The sequence below is a fragment of the Episyrphus balteatus genome, chromosome 2 (assembly GCF_945859705.1).
Source record: "Episyrphus balteatus chromosome 2, idEpiBalt1.1, whole genome shotgun sequence".
NCBI lineage: Eukaryota > Metazoa > Arthropoda > Insecta > Diptera > Syrphidae > Episyrphus > Episyrphus balteatus.
Window position 1 is genome coordinate 79,885,997 of NC_079135.1, and position 25,145 is coordinate 79,911,141.

General features: G+C 29.0%; 1 protein-coding gene across 5 annotated transcripts in view; it reads left to right on the forward strand.

Annotated features, from left to right (window-relative positions):
• LOC129909918 (partitioning defective 3 homolog B) overlaps positions 1-25,145 on the forward strand; it is a 103,204-nt gene that overhangs the window by 50,795 nt on the left and 27,264 nt on the right. The window contains exon 1 of one of the 5 annotated variants that reach the window (XM_055987083.1): positions 15,667-16,203. The exons of 3 other annotated variants lie outside the window; for them this stretch is intronic. The gene's annotated coding sequence lies outside the window, so the exon portion shown is untranslated. Of the gene's footprint in view, positions 1-15,666; positions 16,204-25,145 lie in introns of those variants that run through there. One more of the 5 variants, XM_055987084.1, reaches the window with a different exon arrangement.

A 25,145-nucleotide genomic window follows, 5' to 3' on the forward strand; every position in this document is an offset into this window, starting at 1 on the left:
ATTTTTCAAATACATGTAAAACAAAAAAAAGTCTTCAAAAATGATTGTCAGTGTTGGTGACGTTGGTGCATTGCAATTCCCTGTTTACATTTTCTTTATTTTCCAATACAGTAACTTCTAGGAATAAATTCTCCTCAGTAGGTATTATAAATTTTGTTTACTCATCGAATTGCAATGTATGAAGAATTCTCAGGACAAACAACTTACACTAAACACCAAAGTTATGCTTCTTCCGGTCGTTAATAATAATATCTTTGTCTACAACAACGGATGCAATGATCATCATGAAATTCCTTTTTAATTTTTTTTTGTTTATATTGGATTCGGTTTCTTTCTACGAATCAAGAATTAAGTATTCAAATACTACTCCAAGCACCTACTAAAGTTATTATTGAAGTTTTTTTTTTCATAGTTTGTTTGGTTCAAAAGGCTATGACGTTATAACTTTTGTTTATTACTTTTTATAATTTGATTACATTATCCAATTTGTTTTTTGCTATTTTCAAATTATACAATATAAAAATAAAAGTTAAGATTTTGTGTCTTCTTCTTCTTAGCCATGAAAAGGTTCAAATACGGCCTTGAATCTAAATGGTAGCCAACCATAACTGAACGTTAGTTGTCGTACTTAGGGCTAAAATGTTCTGACTATCAAATAGTGTGTTGATGTTATGCTTTGATGAGCCCAAAAATGAGGGATAGATTTTTTTTAATATTTTGTTTGTGGGAAAGACGACACAGTTGTCTTAGGTCGACAAGTGCTAACTTATGCAAATTTTTAGGGGAAACTATTTCGTTGGTGTTGCTGTTTTTTTTTTTGTGAGGAAAAAGCAGTAGGAGTTCAGTTGACTTTTGTTCTCAAGCGATGGGATGGTTTTATCTATGAATTTATTATATGTATTTATAACTTTTTTTTTTTTGTTAAAAAAAAATCCATCTTAAACGTCTTTTCAATCAATTCATTTTCTTCGTAAAACTTCTATTGGATCACCCTAAATTAAACATAAATAAACTTTTGCCTATTCAAATCATAAACGAGCGGTTCATAAAAAATGTTATGGAACTTATCTCAATCAAAATGAGTATCATAGATTTACTTTGCTCTGAAAAGCTTTAAATAAATCACTGCGTTCCCTTCAATCATTGTTCCCTTCTCGTTAAAACCATCACATACATGTAGTCAATAATGTTTTAGCAAATAATTTGTATTATGCGGAAAAGTATTATAATTTTGAACAAAAGAATGCATTTTCTACCCACAACGACGCATTTCCTACACATTGTTTAAGATATCGTAGAAAAAACATCCTACGCATCTCATTGAATTTCATAAAAAAAAAGACAAAAAAAACTTTCTTTGATTACTCCATCATAATGTGAGATGTATACGAGTATCTTTATGCAAATAAAGACACGAATTGGAACCTTACATGATCAATTGTTGTAAACATAATAATGCCAACCATTGTTTTTTTTCTTTCTTTTAAAAATAGTGTACGGAAAATAAATATATTTTTTTCCATAATGTATTCTCAAAAAAAAAAAAAAAAAACACATACAAAGCAAAGCTAAACATAAAAATGAAATTTGATATGTAGATTATCGTGGAAGCATCTTCGAAAGGGTACCTACCTTTTTATACTCGTATGGAGCCTTAATTTATGGAGAATCATATTATGCAGAGTTCCTTTTAGGGATAACTCCACACCCAATATGTGTGGATCAATTTGTCAATTACAAGGGATCTCGCAATAAATCATACAAATTCCAAACGCTTCGATGCGATATGGCTGGAACCTTTTTGCTTTTTGTCATAATCACTATGGCAGACGGAATAATTACGAAACTAATATGGGTGCGCTCTTGGTAAGGTGACCTTTTGGTAAAGACAAATGCAAGGACATTATTTTTTTCTTAATAAATGTGAAAATAATTTTTCTCATCATATACTTTTTCAGTGATTTAAGCTTTATCTGTTTTTCGAACCAAAGTTTGGTCGTTAAACGAAGTATACTTTATTATTTTGAACATCAAACAAATTTGGGCATAGACAGATTTTTAAATAAAAAAAGTTTTAGTAACTTTAATTAAAAAATAAAAGACTAACAATTTTCAAAAAAAAAAAATAAAATTCCTTTGTTACACAAGAAATCAAAAGATTTTGTTTGGAGATTAAAATGTTTTAAAAATGTATTTTCATATTATTACTTTTAATACCTTCCTTATTTTTACATTTCGGGAGCGGGTCAAAATTCTGACTTCAAAATTTTGGTTTTCAGAATTCTGCACTTTTCAAGAAAATTCTGTTTTTCAAAATTCTGCTTTTTTCTATTCTGTCTTTCAAAATTCTGCCAGCATTTTCTTGAACAAAGAAATTCTGTTAATTCTGTTTTTTTTTTTTTTTCATAGAAAAGCAGAATTTTGAAAAACAGAATTTTAAAAAGCAGAATTTTGACCCCAATCCGATATTAAAACAATCGTGGTTCCTGTGACTTTGAATGTTTTTGCACAAAAATCAACCAATCAAAATTAAAATAATTTCATCAAATTCCTGAAATACAAATTAAGAAATAGGTCCGCTAGAACTGCGACCTCAAAATTTTTGAATCAAACTTGTCTAATTCGTTTGTCCACCTTTTGGGGACTACTACTGTCGTTTGTCCACCTCGAGTTCTTTACGTATACTAAAAATCATCATTTGTCCACCCTACGAAGATATTAAAAAAAAAAAAATTTGTACTGAAAAATTCAAAGCCCGTAACATTACAATTCTTGTCGTTTTCCACTTTAAATTCTTTACATATACCAAAAATTGTTGATTTTCCACCCTACGTTTAGAAGATATTCAAAAAACCAATTTCGCACTGAAAATTTCCAACAAAAGTAACGCATACACCACAGTGTATTTACTGAAAATTATGACACGCAGATTTTAAGACCACCTAAAAGCAAGCTGATTCTGTATTAAATTTCTGCATGTTTTTTTGCCAAGATGACTTCCGTCTTAAATTAAGCGGATAAATCTTATTAGGTAATTTTTTTGAACGTGATGATTTAAAAGAAATCCACTTAATATAAGCGGAAAATCTGCTTATTTTTATTTGGAGACATTTTAATAAAAAAAAAAAGTATAAAAATGTAATCGTTTGATTATGTGACAAAAAGCCTCTTCCTTGATTTAAACTACAGGACAGATGGTCACCGTAACTTTTGATCGATCTCTTGTATTTGAAAGCAATCAACATTGTGCGTTCCTGTCGTTCCAGCTTCAGCAACAAAAAAAAAAAATAAAAATCTCTCCTACACCCATTAGCCAAAAATTCCTCAGGTTTTAAATCACATTTAATTTATTGCTTATTAAGCGAAAGCCACTGATTCAAATGTCTAATTATTTCTGCTCTAAATTGTTGAGAGAGTTGCTTCTTAATTTACAAAAGAAACTACATAAAAAAAACTGTTTTAACGGACACTCCACGAAAACTTTATCTACAATACACAGGTGCAACAATTTATTATTTATTGTATTCCCCCCGATTAAATAGAAAAAGGAAATACTTTTAGCTCCATTAAGCAACAATGTTGGTTAACTGGCCCGACCAATAAACCATTTCAAAAGATTCGCATAATAGAATTGACCATTAAAGTTAGCCAGCCACGAAATGGGTTATCAGCGTGAATTCTTCTTCGGTTTTGCTGAATAACCGCACTTATTCATTAAAAAAAAAATTTAAAAAGAAAGAAAATAAAATAATAAAGATGAAAAAGAAATGCTTTTCAAGTTCATTCACCACCTTACCCAGTTCGAGTTGAGATTTTGCGAATATTTTTAACAAAAGAGATTTTACGATAAATCAAAAGAATTCATCACTTTACCTCTTCTTACCTATACTCTTAGATAATAATAACAATAATAATGGCATCTGATGCAGATAGAGATAGAGGTAGCCGTTGCGTTGCCAATGCCAATGCGCCGGTCAACATGATGAAAAATCGTTTTTAATCACAGTTGTTGTTGTGACTCTCTTATTTATACAAAATGACATGATGTTGTTGGAAAATGGAATTTTTATTAACATTAACAAGCTTTCACTTTTAAACGAAGTTTATGATATTTTGCATGTACAATACTCATTTAAGTTCTTGTTGTAATATTTTTTTTTTTTTGTTAACTATAAATTCTACAATACCTAAGGCTACCCTACTAACAATTTTGCTTCTATAATGCTTTACAGAAGCAACAATTGCTTCTGTAAAGCTTTACAGAACCAAAATTGTCTGTCGGGTAGGCCTTAGGCTTATGCTATTTATTTTTTATTTTATTTGCTAAGACTTGAAAAAATTGCCAAACAAACATTTTAAACCAATAATTTTATATTTTTGATGTTATTTTGGGTAAAACTGACTTCAAATTCGGATTCAAATACATGGGCAGATCCGATCAAAAGTGTTGTTACTTTTTTTTGTGGGCCTGTGTTATCATGGGATAGAAAAAATTAACAGTATTTAAAAATTTTGTATCTGAGCAACCAAAGAAGTTTTCAAAATTTGTTCTAACGTAGTTACAAAGAATAACATTTTTTATAAAAATTAAGACCATAGGAAATTTTCTTCCATTAGTATCAGTAGAGAAAATAGTGTTTCATTTCTTCGATTGTTCCAGTAAATTTAAATTTCTTTCTTGAGTAAAAAAATCATAGCTTCCACATTTTCTAACCGATTCTTATAAATAAAAGCTATTTCGATTCAGCATAAATAGGAAACCAAAACTGTTTATCAAAAAAAAAAAAAAAATCTAAACTTAAAATGCAGTTTAAAAGGTCTCCGAATTTGTGGAAGAAATGCTAAACTTTGAGATTCAATTAAAAAAATCTACACCTAATTTTGTTTTTGGATAAAAAAAAATATTTTTAACCCTCTGTAGGCACACCTCTTTTTTGCGAATTTATACTTTTTCATGGCGCTAGAACTTTTTTCGGTCTCACTATTTTATGGAGAATCATATATGAAATTGATGTAGAATTTTTCGAGGAATTCGAATACTGTATTCACAATTCCAAAAAAATGTATTTTCACCCTTATAAAGACACTTTTCATTTTTGTCCTGCCAAATTCGCACCCGTGTGCCGACAGAGGGTTAAAAAGAACAAAACTCCTCTATTTAAAATTCTAAAAACATCTCAAATTGACCGAAGAATAACTTGGTAAAAACATTTTGAAGCCTAAAAAATGTAAACACGGTTTTTTGACGATAACTTGAAATTTCGATAGTCTTTGAAAAATTTTAAGTGATGTACTCATTCATAAATACAACCTCAATAAATATAGCTAACTTTTAAAGTAGGTAATTAACATGTTTTTTATTTTGTAACACAGTGTTATTATCCGAGGAACCAAAAAAAAAAATATCAAAAATGTTTAAAAACATTTACAAATAATAACATTTCTTCTAAAAATAAATACCTTTACCAAATTTCTACCATTACTATTAACACAGAAAATTATCATTGACATGAAGCATACCAAATAAATCATCGCGAAATGGTATCAACATTGCACACAGAGCATTACAACTATTTTTAAGAATATAATATCACCTCTTAAATTTTCCTCATCTTTTTCCGGGACACCCTGTTTAAAGAGAAGAGACGAATTATAACTAACAATTTATGTTTTATTCGTTTTTGGCATACGTTTGTGGTATCCGCTCAAAAGAGCGTTTAAAATTCCATACAAAGCAGCACTTTTTGAAAAATAATCAACTTTCTTCAGGGATTTTTTTTAATACAAAAATTAAGGTTTTTGAACACTCTTTTGAGCAGAAACGACACAAAAACGGACAAAACACAAATTGTTATTAATTATAATTAGGTATCTACAAAAAAAAATCATAAAGTAAGCCATTAAAGATTACCTAATATAAATGAGTATGAACATTTTTAACTCAGCACTTTTTGCAAAAAGTGGCAAAGGAATTTAAACACAGAAACATACAATAAATATGAGTGTCTGTTATTAAATTTGAAAATTAACAAAAAACTAAGACTATTGAGTGACTTTTGTTTTTCTATGTTCAATATATTTTAGTTAATAAATTAAATCATAAATATGAGAATGTACAAAATAACTTTCCAAAACTAGTTTTTTCGGTTGAATTATTTTATTATTTATTAATTTACGTGATATTTGCTGATTTACCAGTGAATTTTCGAACCACAAAATGCTTTCAAGTCTTTAATGGTGCTAGGTGCTTCCTTATTTTAAATGACAGACTTGGATTTATTGGAATTTGTTTTGTATTTTTTTGTTTCTCTTCTCCCAGCTTTCCATAGCTGGAATCTTAATTAACCTTCAACAACATGGAAGTCTGCTAATTAATTGGAATGCTTGCACTCTAGCAAATTGCAAATGTATGTATATAGTTATTGTTAATAGCAACGCTCGAGTGCACACCGATATTATTTTCCTCCTTTTAAGAAGGTGTTTTCATCAGTTTTTTTTTTTTTCTACACAAACTTAAATATAAATTTTACTCCCGCCATTTCCTTGAAACGTTAGCAAAAAAAGTGAATTCATTGCTTAGTTTGATAAATAAAATATGAATTTAAGATTGGCTCATTCATGCCAAAGTGATGTTGGATTAAAATTAAACTAATGTCTGAAGAGTGAAGTTTGCTAAAAGTGCGACCAAATGCAACTCAGCATCAACGTCAACGCACTGCTATACCCCCAACCTATACCGGCTAAGTCAGAAGTGTGATGATGGTGGTCGGGCTCAATGGTGGTAAAAAATCCTTCCTGTCCTGCATATCGCATAATAATCGACTCTTTGCCATTAAACTTGTTTTTATTTATTGAAAATCAAGCTTATAAACTTTGTTAAATGCTTCCTTTTGGAGCAAATTATTATGATTTATTTACAATGTAATTAGTGACCTATACGCGCCGCTACGCGCGTGTGTGTACACACGAGATTTCCACTCTTGAAAAAAAAAAATACTGCAAATATTATCGTTACTTCGTTAATGTATATCTCAAAGATATACACGATAGCATTGCTTAATAAATATTTGCGTGCAAAATTTTTTATTTACTTAGTTCCATGGCTTTTTCCTTTAATACAATAACAGTCGTAAAAAAAAGAATGTTTACTCTTTGACAATTTCAAAATACAATTTAAAAATACAGAATTTTGGAATCCGAATTTTGGTACATACAGAATTTCGACCCCAACACTTTCTGAGCCGCGTTAAGAAAAATGAGATCAGAATTAACGTTCCGAAGCTCGTTTTTGTTTTGGTCTTCCCTAAGATGTTTTTTTTTTCTAAGTTCAAAGAAGACCTAATTGTTTTTCTGAGTTAACAGAACAACCTATTATTTATAGTTCCCTGAAAGACTTGGGCCAATGAGCAGTTTATTAAATCTATATGATTGAAGATTTACTGTTGAGAGGCTGCGAGAGAACGGAACAAAATAATTTATAAAAAGCTGAATCTAAGCAGAACACAGAGGAAAACAAATTTTTGATTTTGTAATCAAAACGAAAACTTCCTCTCCCATACCTTTTTTTTAGCCTGGGTTTAAAAATGAGTATATATCAGTTCGAGTGAAAAAAAAATCGTCAGCTGAAAAAAACAGAATTCTGACTTTTATAAGAATTTTGGTAGGCAATAATCTGGGGTCGAATTATGGCATACGTTCGTTAACGTATGGTCGCTATGTGTCCCTATATTTTTCTACTAATTAAATAGAGACAGAAATAGTCAAAACGTTAACGAATGATCGTAATCGTGTGCGGTAGTTTTAGCCCTGATTTTATTAACTTAAAAGCTTGCTGATGACAATAATAATAATTATTGTAAGCTATCTTTTGACAGTCACTGTAAATGAGGTTTGTTTTTGTTGTTATACAGTACAAGTATATGTAATGTATGTATACTTTTATTATATGGAAATGAAATACTTTTTACAACAAAAAACCTCGTCGTTGTCGGTCGGTCGGTGGAATGGTTAGCCAAGTGTATATTTACTCATACGAGAGCTGTCGGATCGCCTTGCATTTTTTTGAACTGCGGGTGTGATCAACATCATGTTGTGGATGGAAATTCAATGGGCAGCCCAACAACGCTTACCACTCTCTTCGGCAATCTTGCCCCTTTTGGTTTCTGGAGCCTGCCAATCATGCTAGTGTTGTTGTTTTTTTTTTATTTTTTATTTTATGTTCATTTGTTTTGTTTTCTATTTATTTTGTATTTTTTTTTTTTTTTCTTTTAGCTCTTTTTTTCGTTTTCCATTTTTTGTCATGGATGACAGAGTTTGCGCGAATGCACTTGTTGATTTTCTATATAGAGATTTTTGTATTGTTATCGAATAACACTGAGTTTTTCAACTCCCTCCCTATACTTGTTAGGTTACTCTTATTTTTTTTTTTTATGTATGCCAGAGAATGTAGCACTCTTTGGTTGCAAAATACTCTTTGAAAATTTAGTTTTTATTTTTGTTTTTAAAAATGTCTGTCAAATAAATTTCAAAATAATATTTTTTTTTCTTCTTTTCCTTTTTGTTACAGGTAAGCACTAGAAGTCGATAATGATGAATCTCTGATGGTTTGTTTTGTTTGTTTTTTGTATTTAAATTTGTTATGAACAAATTTAAATGAAGGTAAGAAAAATTAATAAATTAGCGTGTAATGAAAGATATCTCGTACACAATATCAGTAAATGAGTTAGAGGTTGACTAGTTTTTGACTAAATTTAATAAAAAAAAAACTATTTTTCAGTCAATCATTATTAAAATTAGATGACATCGATTACTCTAAAAGCAAGTATTATTAACACGAATAGGAACTAGGAACAAAAAAAAAATCATTAAAATTGCGCTGAATCACGCATGTGTTTTCTAAAAGAAATTATTTATTGAAGCTGATTAAACTTTTTTTTTATTTAGTAAACACAATAAAAGCAGGAATTTCAGTTTTAACGGAAACAATATGGTCTCAAAGGTTAATTATTCTTTAATTTAAAAATATACTAGACAATTATTATTATTTATGATAGCTTGCTGGTATGGTACCCCGCGGTGGGCAGGAAGCATCGATAGGTTGCACAAAAATGTCGACAAAAACTGCAAATTGGGTTGTATTTGTTGATGATTATACGTGCAAAATCCGTTGGAATTGAAATCCTAGCTGCTCCTTTTCAAAAGTTATTCATATTTTTGTATTTCTAATCGGGACAATTTGGAATAAAAATCTTGGGGAGAGTACGATAACTTAGGCGACAAGAATTGATAACAGTATATTGTAGAGGAGTTTAATACAATAATTTTTTACTATGAGAGGGGGGTCCATCTCCCCCCGTTTAGGTGGGTAAAATTTTTTCAAAATAACGTTTAGATCTTGAAATAAACTTCCGAAAAAACCAAACAAAAATCGTTAAAATCGGTCCATTCATTTTTAATTCAAATCTGGCACGGTGATAGAAATTATTTTGATGAGGAAATTAATTTTGAGTCATTCCATTAAATTTTTGATATACTTCATTCTTAAAACTAGGTCGTTATGGAGAACTGTGCCTAGTTTTTTTTTTTGTAACTTTTGCAAAAACGAGAAAACCATTCGAAATTAATAACACGGTGTTACAAAAATGAGGTTTCAAAATATACGCGGGCGGAGACCTATCACGTTTTGTAGAGCTAGTCGCACTGACTACGAAACGGTATTTGAAAATCCCCTAACACAATTGATTCCTTATCGAACGGTGAAAACTATATGTTTCTATGTCTTCTAGCATTGAATAATTATATATAGAAGTGACACCGGAAAAAACGTCCGCTATGTTTGAGGGGTGGAGCCACAATCGTTTGAGGAGTGGCGCCACAATCGTTTTAGGATTGTATATTCGATGGCCGAAAAATCCCTGAAAAGGACTTTTGGTTACTAAGTAACCACATTTACAATATTATTTATATTTGGTGTATTTGTATTAGTTTTGTTTTGTGCTAGTAGTGTGTTTGTTTATTTTTGTTTCTGTAATATTGAAATTGAATTTATTTTAAATTTTTGTATTATTTTGAATTGAATATTTATTTTTGAATGTTTGATTCTTATGTATGTTTGGAAGGATTTTGTTTTTTGTTTTTATTAACGAGAAGAAGAAGATTTTCTTCAGTTATAGAAGTGTTTATTTAATTTTGATTAGGGTGCTTTTTGTAATAATATCTAGGCCAAAGTTGTAGTTCACATTGTTTGAATGTTTTCCACATGCACTGTGGCATATACTTACTATTTCTTAAACCGCATAATGCAAGAGTAGGTAGGGATCAAGTTCATACAATATGGCCATATTTCACATTATTTTAAAGTATTTTAATACAATACGAAACAACCTCGTTTATTTGCTTAAACTGATTTATGTTTGCGAACAAGGACTCTGGATATACGGCTTTGTTCAAATTTGCAACTGCAAATAAAAATTAATAGTTTTTATAAAATGTTAAATTTTGAAAAAAAAAAATCTTTTCGTACCATTTTTGGATACTTTTCTTTATTTATAATTAAAACATTTTTGTTATCTAAAATTTAAACGATATTTATAAATAAAATGTTCAAATAAACTCAAAAGGTAAAAGGGCATATTTTGATCGCAAATGCAAGAAAATGTGGTTTTGGGATAGTTCCAATGATTTTTCTATTTCACCATTTGAAATAAAATACATATTTGGTTCTAAGATTCTAAAACTAGAAGAATGTAGCTTTTACATGCTTTTTATTTTGTCATGATATAGTCAAGCTATGCATTCGTACAAAAAAAAAGTTGAGATAACAATCAGACATGGGATTACTATAGCCCTGTTCCACTGGAGGTGGTAGTCTGCTAATAGTAGATTTTTTGTTTAATCTAGTACTATCATCTACCTACTCATGCTCTTCTTCCCGAGTGGATACGATTTGTATTGAATTCGTTGAAAGTGCGTTCCATTGAAAATCGCTAGTTAACTATTAGTAGTACTTTGCCACCTCCCAAAGGAACAGCTAAATGGATCTACCGAGTAACATCAAACTTGGTATGTAGCATTTTTTTGCAGAATCTCCATAGGGGTTTTTAGAACTAATTTTTTTTTTTATCAAAAATAACGATACCTGTCATAAACCAATTTAGGAAATGTTTAATTTTCTCGAAAACGGTACCAGTGATTTTGTTTAAAAAAAATTATATAATAGTTTTTGGGCAATCATGGACATTTTTTAAAATTATTATTAACCTACCGTAGAACCGTGCCAAACTACCAATTTAATTTCAACGAATTTTTTATACAAAAGCATTTATATAGTTTAGATATAAAACAGAAAGAAAATTTGGGAAAATAATAGTTTTTGGATTAGTAATTTCTACAAAATTGCATACCAATTTTATTTTTGAATTTTTTTTTTTTTAATTTATAAGGTTCCAACGATTTTGAAATTTTTTTTTTTCTAAAAATCTATCTTAGTAGAAAAAATCAAATCGAATAGGTACTTGTTTTGGAGCTATCACGAATTTTCCTTTGTTCCTTAAACTTTTTGGGCTAGTGTATAAAAACAACTCAGGTTAAAAGCTAATGCTCGGTTAAATTGTATGGTTATGAAACTTAAGTATTAAATTTAGCCGAGCTTTAGCCTTTAACCTGAGTATTAAATTGTTTATATTGGTTGATAGAAATATGTATAATTCAGTTAAATATTTAAGTGAACCTTTAATTTGATTATTGGTAAGGCTCGTAGAAAATCAAATTTACTAATGATAAGCTTTGGTGAATTATAGTAATAATAGCCTAATAGTAAGTGAATGTACATTAGGGTGTCCGTTATTTCCCAAAGTGATGTTTTCGGGGGTGACACCCCCCAGATCGAAAGTTTAGGGCCTAAATACGGGGAATTTAGCAAAAAAAAATTTTTTGGGGGTCATTAACCCGTGCCTCTAAGGTCATACTTTCCCCATACAAATTTGTATGGGAAATTTTTAACTCATACATAAAATTTTTTTCTCTCGAGTTAAATCATCTATTTTTAGAATGTTTGTTGATTCTGGTTGGAAAATAGTTCCTTTAAAAGATTACATTCAAAATTTCCCGTTAAAAATTTTTTTTATATTTTATTTCGGTTTTTGAAATTATTAGCTGTTTTCGTAGTTTTTGCTTTCACCTATCACACAATTTTAAATGCAGTTTTATTGGTTTTTAATTCTTTTCAAATATTGCAATAAAAAATTTGTGTATAAATCAAAAATTTTAATTTTTTTTTATTTTTTTTGAAATTTTTGCCGTTTTTATACGTTTAAATTTATTTTTCTCGAACTACAAAAGATATGTTTACAATATTTTTATTGAATTTTGTTTAAAAATTAATCACCTAAAAATTACATCAAAAAAGTTGCAAACAAGAAAGGGTAAAGTATTTAATAATATTTTTTTATTATAAAAACGGCAAAAATTTCCAAACAAATTTTCAAAAAATTGAAATTTTTGATTTATTCACAAATTTTTTAATGCAATATTTGAAAAGAATTAAAAACCAATAAAACTGCATTTAAAATTGTGTGATAGGTGAAAGCAAAAACTACGAAAACAGCTAATAATTTCAAAAACCGAAATAAAATATAAAAAAAATTTTTAACCGGAAATTTTGAATGTAATCTTTTAAAGGAACTATTTTCCAACCAGAATCAACAAACATTTTAAAAATAGATGATTTAACTCGAGAGAAAAAAAATTTTATGTATGAGTTAAAAATTTCCCATACAAATTTGTATGGGGAAAGTATGACCTTAGAGGCACGGGTTAATGACCCCCAAAAAAATTTTTTTTTGCTAAATTCCCCGTATTTAGGGCTTAAACTTTCGATCTGGGTGGTGTCACCCCCAAAAACGTCACTTTGGGAAATAACGGACACCCTAATGTACATATAAGCGTGGTCGAATGTTCGGTATTCGAATATCATTATTCGCAGCATCTCTAGTTGGTGCCGTTAAAAAATTTCAATTTCCCCTCCTTGGAATCAAAAATAAACAAAAAGTTTGAGCCAAAACGACTTGTTGGTTTGAGCTCTTACCTCATTTAAATTATTACGTTGAGTTTTTCTTAACGTTTTTCTTTTTTTCTTTAAGGGCCATTAGCTGAAACGAACCTTAAATAATTCATGTTGAACATAAACTTTTAGGCTCTATTTTAACTTCGGCGTAAACTGTCACATAAGGATTTATGTTGTAATTAAATGCTTAAGTTTCGATTCAGCAAAAAAAGGCTCTAATTGTTACGCATTTCATAATATTCCAAAACAAAAATATAAAAAAAATAGCAATCTCTGTGGGGATACTAACTCAGAAAGCAAAATTAAACAGCAATCACCTTGTCACCTACGCTAATAGGACTATTGAAACAAATGTAACTTTCATGCCCTATAAGCTATAACGTGCCTAGGATATACAACAATAATATTTAATTTTGTTCAAATTCTCGTCGTTAATAAAAAATTTCTTGTTTTTAGTTTCAAGTTACTATGGATACATTTATAATGTCAACTAACTTTTCAATATTTTTGTTTGATATTTGTGTAATTTTGTATGTATGAGTAAAATTTCCTTATTTTATTTTTTCATTTATAGGATGTCGATTGTCGATACGATTTATTTTTGTTTGATATTTGTTTTATGTTTTATGTGTGAGTAAAATTTCCTTATTTTTTTTTTCTACTATAGGATGTCGACGTGTCGATACAATTTATTTTTATTTGATATTTGTTTTGTTACGTTTGTATTTGTGAAATTTCCTTTTTTAAAAACAAATTTTTGGAAAAATAACTTTCTTAGACAAGCCCCATTCTCTCTGGGGATTTTTTAGTACATCTGATTGCCGAAAAAAATAAAATTGTGTAGCGCTAGAAACTATCGGTGTCACTTCTATATATAATTATTCAATGCTTCTAGTTTTTAAGAAAATTGAAAAATTATTTTATCAGATTTTTCTTTTTTCAAAATATTTTTTGTTTTTACTTTTCAATTTTCTCGAAAACTAGAAGACATAGAAACATATAGTTTTAACTGTTCGATAAGGAATCAATTGAGGCAGTTTTGTGTGTGAAAATTTTTTTTATTAAAATTCACAGTCTGGACAAAAATAGTATTAAATGAGTTTTTAAAAATTTTTTTTTCGCCTATTTTTAACTTTGAAATCGATTATTTCAGAAACTATTGGTTATGTTATATTGATTTAAAAATTAGAATCAAATGTACAATTTTTCCTTTCAGAAATGGTATCAGTTATTACTGTAAGTGTTGCCGTTGTTTTTTAATAATTTTTTTTTATTTTGATAATTTTTTTTTAGAAAACTGCCCCTCCCACCTAAACGGGGGGAGATAGACCCCCCTTCCAAAGAAAAAAATGTTTGTATTGAGCTCCTCTACAAAAACTCATTATCAAATCCTGGCGCCCAGGTTATCCTACTACGTGCCGAAATAACATTTTTGTTCTACCTATACCTAAAAGTTCGAATTTCTGTATCTGGGTTGAAATCGAAAATTTTTTTTCTAAGCCAATTTTGGAGTGATTTTCATAAAAAATACCTTGATTGATTGGGAAATAGATATAGTTTATGAATATATTTTTTAAATAGCATGTTGTTTTGAAAACATATACTTTAAATTGATGCCGAAGTTGGGCAAATGACGAAAAAAATGGAATTTTTGAACTTTGACACCTTATAAATTCTAAGTGGTTTAACCGAGTTACATGTTTTATACATTGTTAAAAAGGTATATTTATCTTCTATCAGAAACTGTAAAAAAATCGAAAATGGGTAAAAAATTGACGAAGCTAGAATTTTTTCAATGGGTGAAGGTCCAAAAAACCGTTTTTTGCCCGTAACTCCAGATTTTGGGGGTGTTAGGGGATTTTCAAATACCGTTTCGTATTCAGTGCGACTAGCTCTACAAAACCTGATAGGTCTCCGCCCGCGTATATTTTGAGTGTTACACCGTGTAATTAATTAGTTACAAATAACGAAAAATTTTGAAAAATGAAAACAAAATCAGAAAAATATTTTATTTTTCTTACTCGAGGAAATTAGTATTTAGAAAATTATACCAGAATTCGTTTTTGAAAAAAGTAAGCTTTTCTATAAACCATAAGTTTTTTGAAAACGTATGAAAAAAAATCAAGAATTGTTCGCATTCAAAAATATATTAAATACTGTAGCATTTCTTTAATTTAGCACTTTAACATTTCTTTAATTTATAAATTTAATGCAAACCTAAACATTGTTTGCTTTGAAAAAAAAAATAAGAGCTTTACAAAATCAATTTTACATGTAAATTTCATTTTTGATAAGTTTATTAGTAAAAGTTACCGTTCTTTAAGTCGAATTGCTTCCAATTCTAAGCAACCAAAAAGATCCATAACTCCTCCTTTCTTGAGCGATAGAATCAACCTTTTTGCGTTCTTGAAAAAAAAAACAAATCTTTTGGCTCGAAACAGTCAGTTAATATGTACTAGTCATATAAAAAATATTGTATATCTATCCCAAACAAAAATAGTAAATATTCCCAACTCCTAAGTCCATACTAAAAAAAAAAAAAAAAAATTAAAATGTGCTATTCATATAAATATCTCTTAAGAGAAAATTTATTACAAAAAATAACACAACCAAAGAGAAACACATAAACAAAACATTCCTTTTCGATTTCCATTCGTTGCGTTGTCGTTGTCGTTCGGTTTGACTCCAGTTAAAGAGCCACCACCACAATATACAACCACAAAATACGATCGCATCGAAATCTATTCACTTGACTTAAAGGTATGTTAGTATACATTCGCCTGCGACGACGCGCACCTGTATGATTTCGAACTCGACTGCGAAACAATTCAATCGAATATTTTCGTTGAAATTTTATTTTTCTTCGCATTTTTTTTACTATGTTATGTTTGTGATTTTTTCGTGAACACAAAAAATGTTTTCAACACAATTACCCCTTTGAAATTTTTAACAAAAAAATTAAGTGATTTTCTTTGATCTGAAAAAATACTTGTTTGTACTGCAATCGGCAGTTTGTATGCAGTGATTTATACATCCTTATAATACCAATCTACAGAAAAGTATCTAGATACATTAAAGTATCTAGATTTCAAATCGCCGCCGCCGTGCACGACTGTTGATTATGTGTGTAAAATTTGCAGGTACAAATAAAATTATCTGCATTCAAATCTATTGTGCAATTTGTTTAATACAAAACAACGAAACAACGAAAATAAAAAAAAATAAATAAGAGAAGAAAAGAAAATGAGCTAAAGTTGGATTCACAAAAAAAAAAAAAAAAATGGCGAATTCAAATAAACAAAAAATTGATTTCCGTTCTAACAACAAAAATGGATTTTATCTAGCTTTTTTTCACAAAAATAATATTGTTATCCTAAATTGAATTTATTTGGTTAAATGTGTAAGAGCGTAATTACTTTTAATGTTCTAGTGTTTACTGATATTGTTCTAAATTCTTTTATTCGCAAACTTAATATAATACGACGTATATCTATTTATCTATTCTATTCAAATAGTCATAATATAAATAAAGCAAATAGGTTTATATTGTCGTACTTGTGAGAGTGTTCAGTCAAGGTTATTTTTTTTTTGGATACGTAGGTAATACCTTTTTGCTTTAAAAAAAAAAACGTAAAAAATAATAGTTAGATTAGGTAATTAGTAGATATAGAGGACGGTAGGTACTTCTAGCCAATTTGTTTACACACTGAATCAGAAGTTAATAAAATAATAAAAAAAAAAAATTATAAAAGACATTAATGTGCCTACACCATTAACAAACACAAACAGAGATTTTAAGAATTTTTTTTAGAAGTTACCTATTTGATTTTCAAAATTAGAGTGATGTTACTTTTCTGACAGTAAAAAGGTTTCAATGAAGTTACAACTTATCATTGAATTATTTCCGCGATAAGGCTAATGAATTAAACAGAAAAAGTTAGGTTTAAAGGTTTTTTTATAATTGATCATGAAATATTTTAAGAAAAAGTGCAGTTTCATTGTTAAAAATAAGTAAAAAAAAAAAAACTAATGAGAGCAAAGTTCTGCATTTTTTTTTCAGTGTAGGTAATTATTATTGCATATTTTAATAGGGCTTATTTTCCATCTTAAAAAATGCCATTTAATTTTCTATCTAAGCCTTATATTCACTTATTTATTTATTTTTTTCATCCCTATCATAAAAAGAAAAAAATTAATGTATAGCTCATCATCTTACGTTTGCTATAGCTCATCATCTAACAATCGATAGTCATTCATTTTGAAAATATTGGGATTTGAAAAATTAACGACTTTAGCTAAAAATCAAAGCTGTGGAAACACAATGCTGATTTTTAATAAACATCTCATTTCTATATTGGATTGAGTTTTACCTCTTATAGAGCATTCTATACATTTCAAGGCGTAAGAAGTTCGTCCAAACTAGATATCGTCGGTGTCATAAGTAAACCTCGTAATTCGTAACTCAACATTTTTTCGAAAATGACTTTGAATGCCATTTTTTAAAAAATATGTAAGCGGAGCAACCCAGAAAATTTGAAGTCATTCCGAAAACTCTAAATAGACTTAAATTCAAACTTTGCACACCACATTACTCTGTTGCCTCTCTGATCTTTTGTCTCTCCTGTAAAATTTTGATTTTGGGAGTTACGAGATTTCCTTATGAGGCCGACGATATTTCAAATTTCAAGAATCTTTCAGTACCTATTAAGTTAATACTTTGGACGCAATAGTCTGCCTTTTTATTTGAAAATCTCACATTTTCCATCTTTTCTATTGTCTTGTTTTGAGTCTCCGATTTTGGCTTGTCTGACAAGCTTCGGCTAAATTTCAGGATTACTGCAAAAGTTTGGTGGCCTTAGTTTATTCATGTAAATATATTGTTATGTAAGTACAGTGGAAAAGTTGCTTGAACATTTGGCTAGCCACTTCCTTAGTTTATATTTCGAAGTGAATTTTTGAATGAATGAACTTTGGATTAAACTGATCAATAACACCGTTCATGATTGCTAAATAAATCTTGCTCATTTCAAGTGAAAAAAGTAAAAGTTTTAAGCTTCATACATAGTTTGTTTTTTCTCCTACTATTCTTCTAACCACAGTTGACATTTAGAGTCGAGCTTAAGCTTTAAAAATTTAAGGCCTCAAGTTTGAACTTTTAAATTTTCTAGTTTCAAGATGGCCGAATGTGTTTCTTTTGTTGTTCTCAAGGGTTTAATTTTTTTTTTTTTTCAATTAAAGGAACATTCATTTATAGAATCACCACAAACCCAGTGTTTTGAACTTTTAAATATTAAGCTTTACATGCACTTATCTGAGCTTATTTTTTTTTATCATAATTTTATGAATTAGGGTGTTTTCATAAACGTCGGAAATCTGCGTCTGTCCAATCGTCTTTCTGCTTTGCTGCATTAATGAACACACCAATTCTGCAGAATGTTTGCAGGCCTGCGTTGGTACAATTTTCAGCAGTCACTGAGTGTTCATAAACGTCAGAAAAAATTTTTTTTTTAAATTACCACAGAATGAGTTTTGTTTAAGCAAAAAAATATTTCTTTTTCAGTCCCCGAAAATATTGTTTTTAATAACACGAAAAATTTGTAAACCGTGTTACATTAGGGTGGCTAAAAAGAGTAGTTCACATTTAAAACATGTTATCTATGGAAAAAATATTTTTAATTAGGGTGTTCAAGAAAGTTTTTTTATGCGTTTGAAAAAAAAAAAAATGATTTTTAGTGCACAGAAAGTTTGTTAAGTGTGTTTTTGCTATAGAAATATTAAATTCATGCGGAATTAATTAAATTGAATTTGGTTGAATTCCAAGCGTAAATGTTAAATATACCATTTTTCTGAGCCCCCTTATTTCTGAGCTACCCCAATTTTACATTATATTTCATAAACCATGTTTTACAAACTTTCTCTGCAGTGAAAAATATTTTTTTTTGTAATTAATTAAAAAAAAAAAATTTGAACCACTCTAATGGAAATTTTTTTTTCTTCGATAATTTGGTCAAAACAATATCCACGTTGATTTTTTTGGAATTCTTCAAGCAACTGTGGAAGATAACATTTTTTAGAGCCACCCTAATACGAAAAAAAATTAATATAAACTCATTATCTCAAAAAACACGATTTAAAAATTTTCTGTGTCATTAAAATTTAAATTTTTCGAAAAATGCGAAAAGAAACATTTTTTGCACCACCCTAATTAATATGTTTGCTTTTCATTTTTTTAATAATATTTACATTTATTAACAAAAAAAAATCGAATCAAGAGTCAAATAAATTTCTTCTTGTGTTCTGCAGCAATAAAATTTTGGCTGCGCAATCTGCCCGATGTTGACGACATACTGACGTTTATGAACAGCAGAACTGCAGTTGGACTAAGTTAGTCCGATCGCAGATCTGACTTTATGAACACGACTAACGCAGGCCTAAGTTAGGCAGACGTTTATGAAAACACCCTTACTCAGCTGTTACTCAATTTAAAAAAAAATTCAATTTGATTAAAGGTAAAATTCATTGTAATCTTCATAGTAAAATGTATTTATAATTAACTGTAAATTAAGTTGAATTACGGCTGTGACCTTACAAAACACCCTATTTTTTATGAAAAATATTGATTTCTATAAATTACAAAATGAAGCATATAATTGTGTCAATTATTCTTTTCTAAATAGGCAGGTATGTACACTGAGGGAAAAAACGCAACGTAAAATGTAAAATTTTCAACGTTGATTTAATGTTGAAAAAATTAACATGAAACTTCTTCAAAATAAAATTGAAACAATGTAGGAATTTTTTTAATTTTTTTTCGGGCTTCAGCTTTTGTTGCATTTTATCACTTTAATTTTCAACAGTGAAATAGCACGTTGGTAAAGCATTCGCCTAGTAACCCAAGAGTTGTAGGTAGGTTCGATCCCCAGCAGCTGCCCATTTTTTCTATTTTTTTAATAAATTGATGCTTTTTTTAAAAGTTGAAACAACTTTAATTTAAAAATGTTTTATAGCGGTAAACCACTTTAAACTAACGATGTTCTACTTTGATTTTAAAATTTTCGTCTTCAACGCAAAACCATTCCGAAAAATAGTTGAATCAACGTGGTTTTCGTTGATTTTAAGTTGTTTTTTCCCTCAGTGTATCCGAATAATGATCTTTACCAATGTCTCCACAAAAAGTCAGAAAAGGACTAAAAATATTCGATAATTTTTAGTTATGCTTTAACTCCGTGTATTTAAACAATTTTTTTTATAAACGATTATAATAATAAATTAATTATGAAAACAGCGTTTACAACGAAGTTTAGATTGATAAATTAAATAAATCATGTTTAAGGATTAAAAAAAAATTAATTAATTTTTTTTTTGAGTTAAAATATTAAAGACATATTTTTGCGTTTTTTTAAGGTGCCAGTTTAAAATTTAATAGCAATCAGCTGATAAATTGAAATTTCACCCGAATAACAAAAATCCATAAAATATATACAATGCTAAGATATTTGTCACACTCTTACTGTTTGTTTGCACGTCCCAAGTCACAGCAATTAAAAGATAGGTTTGATTTATAACTAATCTTTTGAAAGTCAAAACTCAATTAATCAAACACCCTGTGTTTCTCTACTTCTGGCGCTCTGAGTTAAAAAGAAAATAACAAAAAAAACAAGAAAATGTTAATGTAAATCACGTAATTACTTCAAGTCATGTTTTTCTAACAAGTATAAATCAAATATATGATGAGTGTTTTCTTTTTCCTCAATTCTAACTAGTTTCGTTTAAAAAAAAATAGGATAGAATATAATATAGTCTAGGTTCTCAGGGACGGGACATAATTGTCATACCTTTAAAATAATATTTCAAAACTCAAATATTTATCCATCAGATTAATGACAACACTGTCTCCGTTGATATCCATTCATTTTGTCCCACACTATATAAATAATGATCTCAACCTGTTGAACTACCTGAACTAATGACACACCAACAATATTATTATTCCCATCATTATAGTTTCCTGGTAAAAAGGACGAAAAGGAAGACATTCCTCGGTATGTGTGTCATGTGTACTTAGACGTTACGCACATTAAATCAATAATTGAAGATAGGATTTGGTTTTTATGGTATTTTTTTTTTTTTTTTTTGTAATTTTTAAAAAGGCTTGGGAATTTTTCAAGATTTATGATAGTTTGTAGAAATCCGACACCGTTCTTATTTCGTATAGAAATTTTTTGTTTTTCTGTTCCACATGGTGCGGAAGTTTACACTTTGTTTTGTATATCAAAAACTTGTTCTAAAAACTATGTCATGTTAAGACAAATACAAAAAATAATAAAGTTTATCATTTTGTTATGCTATGACGATATAAACATTCTTGTTTTTTAAATTTTTTTCTACATTTTGCAATAACTCTCGTTGGCTGAATTCAAATATTGACATATCGTTTTGTTGATTTAAGTACTTTAATACGTCATTCCGTAGATATCATTTGAACGACATTTTATTACAAAATGATTGAATGGCATTTTATCTTGGGCAAATGTTTTAAGACCTCAATTAAAATCTTGAATTGCTTTTTAGAAATATTGTTTTTATTCTTTTTGTATTGCGTTTCAAGAGTATTATTTCCCTTTAAATACTCAATCAAAAAATCACTCAAATAAATAATACTTTGTCAAATGACTCAGATTCCTTGACGTTACCTAGGAATTTACCTGTTTATTCGAACGATTGAAAATTCAATCAGTGACAAAATAATTCATGAGTAAGTACCTACTTGTGCAATTTTCTCATGCGTTTTATTTTTTTCTATTTGTCTTTTTTATCATTTAAAGAGCGAAATAAGTTACCAAATTATTATCGTTTCCTTTTTTTTTCAATTAAAAATTAAAAATTGCACGCTTTATTTAGTGTTTTAAAATATATAATTTCATGCTTAACAATCTTATCTCACGAATGCTTCTTGATTTATTTGCCCAATTATATACCTACAACTCGGTTCATTTGGTTAGACTTAGAAAAAAAAAAAAAAACTGTAATGGTTTTATAGAATTTGTTGGCGCATAAGACGTAAATCCATAATGGTTTTATTTCCCACCTTGAAGGGTCATTACTCCATAATCCGGTTATGGACTTATTTCTCACATTAATTTTTAATATTTTGGTCCACGAAAAAAATACGTAGAGCTATGTCCTACTTGAAAATTGATTTTTGAAAATGGATTTCCCAAAAAAGTTTCAAGCCTCCGATTTTGGCTCCTCGCAAACGGTTTTGCTTATAAACTCTTTTTTTGATTTTAGATATGTGCGAAATTAAGTATATCCGACTTTATTTGGAAAGAACTTTTATAACAAACTTCAAACCTACCTTAATCCAATAGTGAACCTAAGCAGGAGGTTACTGTTTATACGCTTTTTAAACCTTTAAAGATTATGCAACTTAAGCTGCAATTCTTGTTTATTTTATTTTCCACGGAGTTAGAAATGTGGAGTTATGTCCCACCTTAAAAAAAAGGGTAGTTTGGTTTAACTCCAAACGTCGCTATGGATTCCGATTTAAATTCAGTTTAAACATTGTTGAACCCACAGCAGTTAATTCTCTTATACACAAAATAAAAATCGTTTCAAACAAACAATATTTTTAATACTGTGTCTAATCTACCGATTCGCACTGTATATTAACAGCCGGTGCGCTAGCATTGTGGTAAAAGTTGTTCATTAATCGAATTAAACGAAAAAAAAATATATATATAAAGAAAATTTCTTCTGATATCTTATTTCCTTTCCTGATGTTGGAATGCATTACGTTGTGTATGATTTTATGTGCATATACGCCAATAAACTTACGTGTCTCTGGCAACGAAAAAAAAAAGCAAACAAAAAAAACTCGCCAAAGCACTCATTTTTATTAGGAGTTAAGTGCAATTTAGTTTATAAATTTATGTTAGATACTTAACCTATGTACAGGGTTAGGCTACCTATCTATATCTATTTCAGCTTTTTTAATTATTATAATCATTATTTTAATTGTGGCATCAAGTAAATGAACTATACAATGTTAAGTGAAAGTGATAGTGAACTTCTATGACCCAAGACAACGACGATAGTGTCGCTTCGAACCATACCCATAAACATCAACCATCATCGCAATCGCACTCAGGGTTTTGCACTCTTAAGAAATAATAAATAAAAAATACAACACTTTTCTCCCAGACTGTCACTTACTAGATTGTTGTTATTTTTTTGTTGTTGTTTTAGTTATTGTAGTTATTCGTGTTTCTGGGATGCGAATTGCGCCAAGTCTTTGGGATTCGAATCCAATGCTCGTATGGCTCGAATGTCTGGTGTTGTGTTGTAATTTCTGGGAATTTATATGTGAAAACTAGTTGCCGACGACCTGTCTGCACTCACTTGGGTGCACCTTGCCCAGCAGCATTTTGGCATCTGGGGAGCTCTGACTGGTGTTGGTTGGTGTTAATATTTTTTTTTTTTTTTTTTAATAAAAAGAAAACAAAATTTGTTGTGCAATTTTATTAATGCTTGTCCAGTTAAGACATTAAAAAAAAATATATAAAATAAAATTGCTTACTTGTTAACTGAACTTCCGAGTTTTGGATAATTATGTTCATGAATTCATCACATGTCAGAAATGTTTAGTTTTTGTTGTTGTTTTTGTACTAAATTAACTGTGATTATGCATTGAATAAAACGTGTTCCTTACCGGAAATCATAAGTTATAACCGGTAAAAGCGAAAACAACATAATCGTTTCATAAGATTGGACACTCTTGTTGTGTTTTATATTAAAAAATGTATTTTAATATGAATTTAGTTCAAAAGGTGCCATTATTATACATTAAATGAAACGAACTTTCTTCAAATAGAAACTAAAAAAAAAAAAGAAGAAAACTACTTCTTTTCTTCAATCAGATACATTTTATCATTATATAGATAGATACTTATCCATAATATCTAGATCTGTTATTTGCTATCCTTCCATACATAGATATGACTCTATGTCAGTACAACAACCCTCACAGCTCTCATCAAATCTTTTGTACAAGATCCTAAATAAGGAAATTTCTATAAAGACTCTGACCGCTAAATTGGCACGCTTGTATTTATTTTTTTTTTTTTCTATGAAAAGAAAACCTTAACCAATAAAATATATGTAGGTAAATAAAAAAAAAAAATTGCATTTGTAGTTGCTGATGTTTGTTGCCATCAAAGTATCAATCCATATTTGCAACACCTATTAATACACTGCGGTTCAAGTGGTTAGTACAATAAAATATTATTTAGCGCTTGCATATAAAAATATAATAAATAAACATGATTTAAAGTACTAAAAACTTCATTTGGATTATGTTGGTTGTTGTTTCTGCTTTAATTTGATACATCACAATTAAATATTGAAGCAGAATATTCGAGTAGGTATAGAATATACATAAGTTCTATAAAGTTGTGGGTTACTGTGGTGTATGCGTAACCTTTTTTTCTGTAGAGAAAACCTTTAAATTTTAGATTGCTGAACAAATAATAGCACATTTTAATCATTTAGGCCCATTTGCTCATACTAGTCATAAATTCTAATCTTAGCTAGGTCGAACATAGTTCTTTAGTTCTACTTAGTTTATTCTACGTTTCTAAAAAATATTTAGGTTGATCCTAGCAATGATATACTTTCATGATATAAATAGCTGAGAACTTCAAATTTAATTGTCACATCGAAATAAATGTCAATTAATTAAATCAGTTTTTGAGCAATTTAGCAGTTAGAATACATTTTTTTTTTATATTTTAACATTTGTGGAATTTTATTGCAAGAAAAAAGCCTAAAATAGAGAAAGTGACCAAAAATATGTGATAAATCTGATTCTAAAAAATGTGTTCATGTGAATGTATTTGATCTGTAAATGTGTTTGTGTGTCAAAATATGTTTTGAAAATATGAAAAAAAATGATGAACAGTGGTTAAAAATTTTGTGCGGGAAATTAAACCATTTTCTGATGATAAGGGGGTATGAAAATAAGTTAATTATTATTAGACTAATAAATTACTCTTTATTTTGCAACCAAGATCATTTTTTAAGG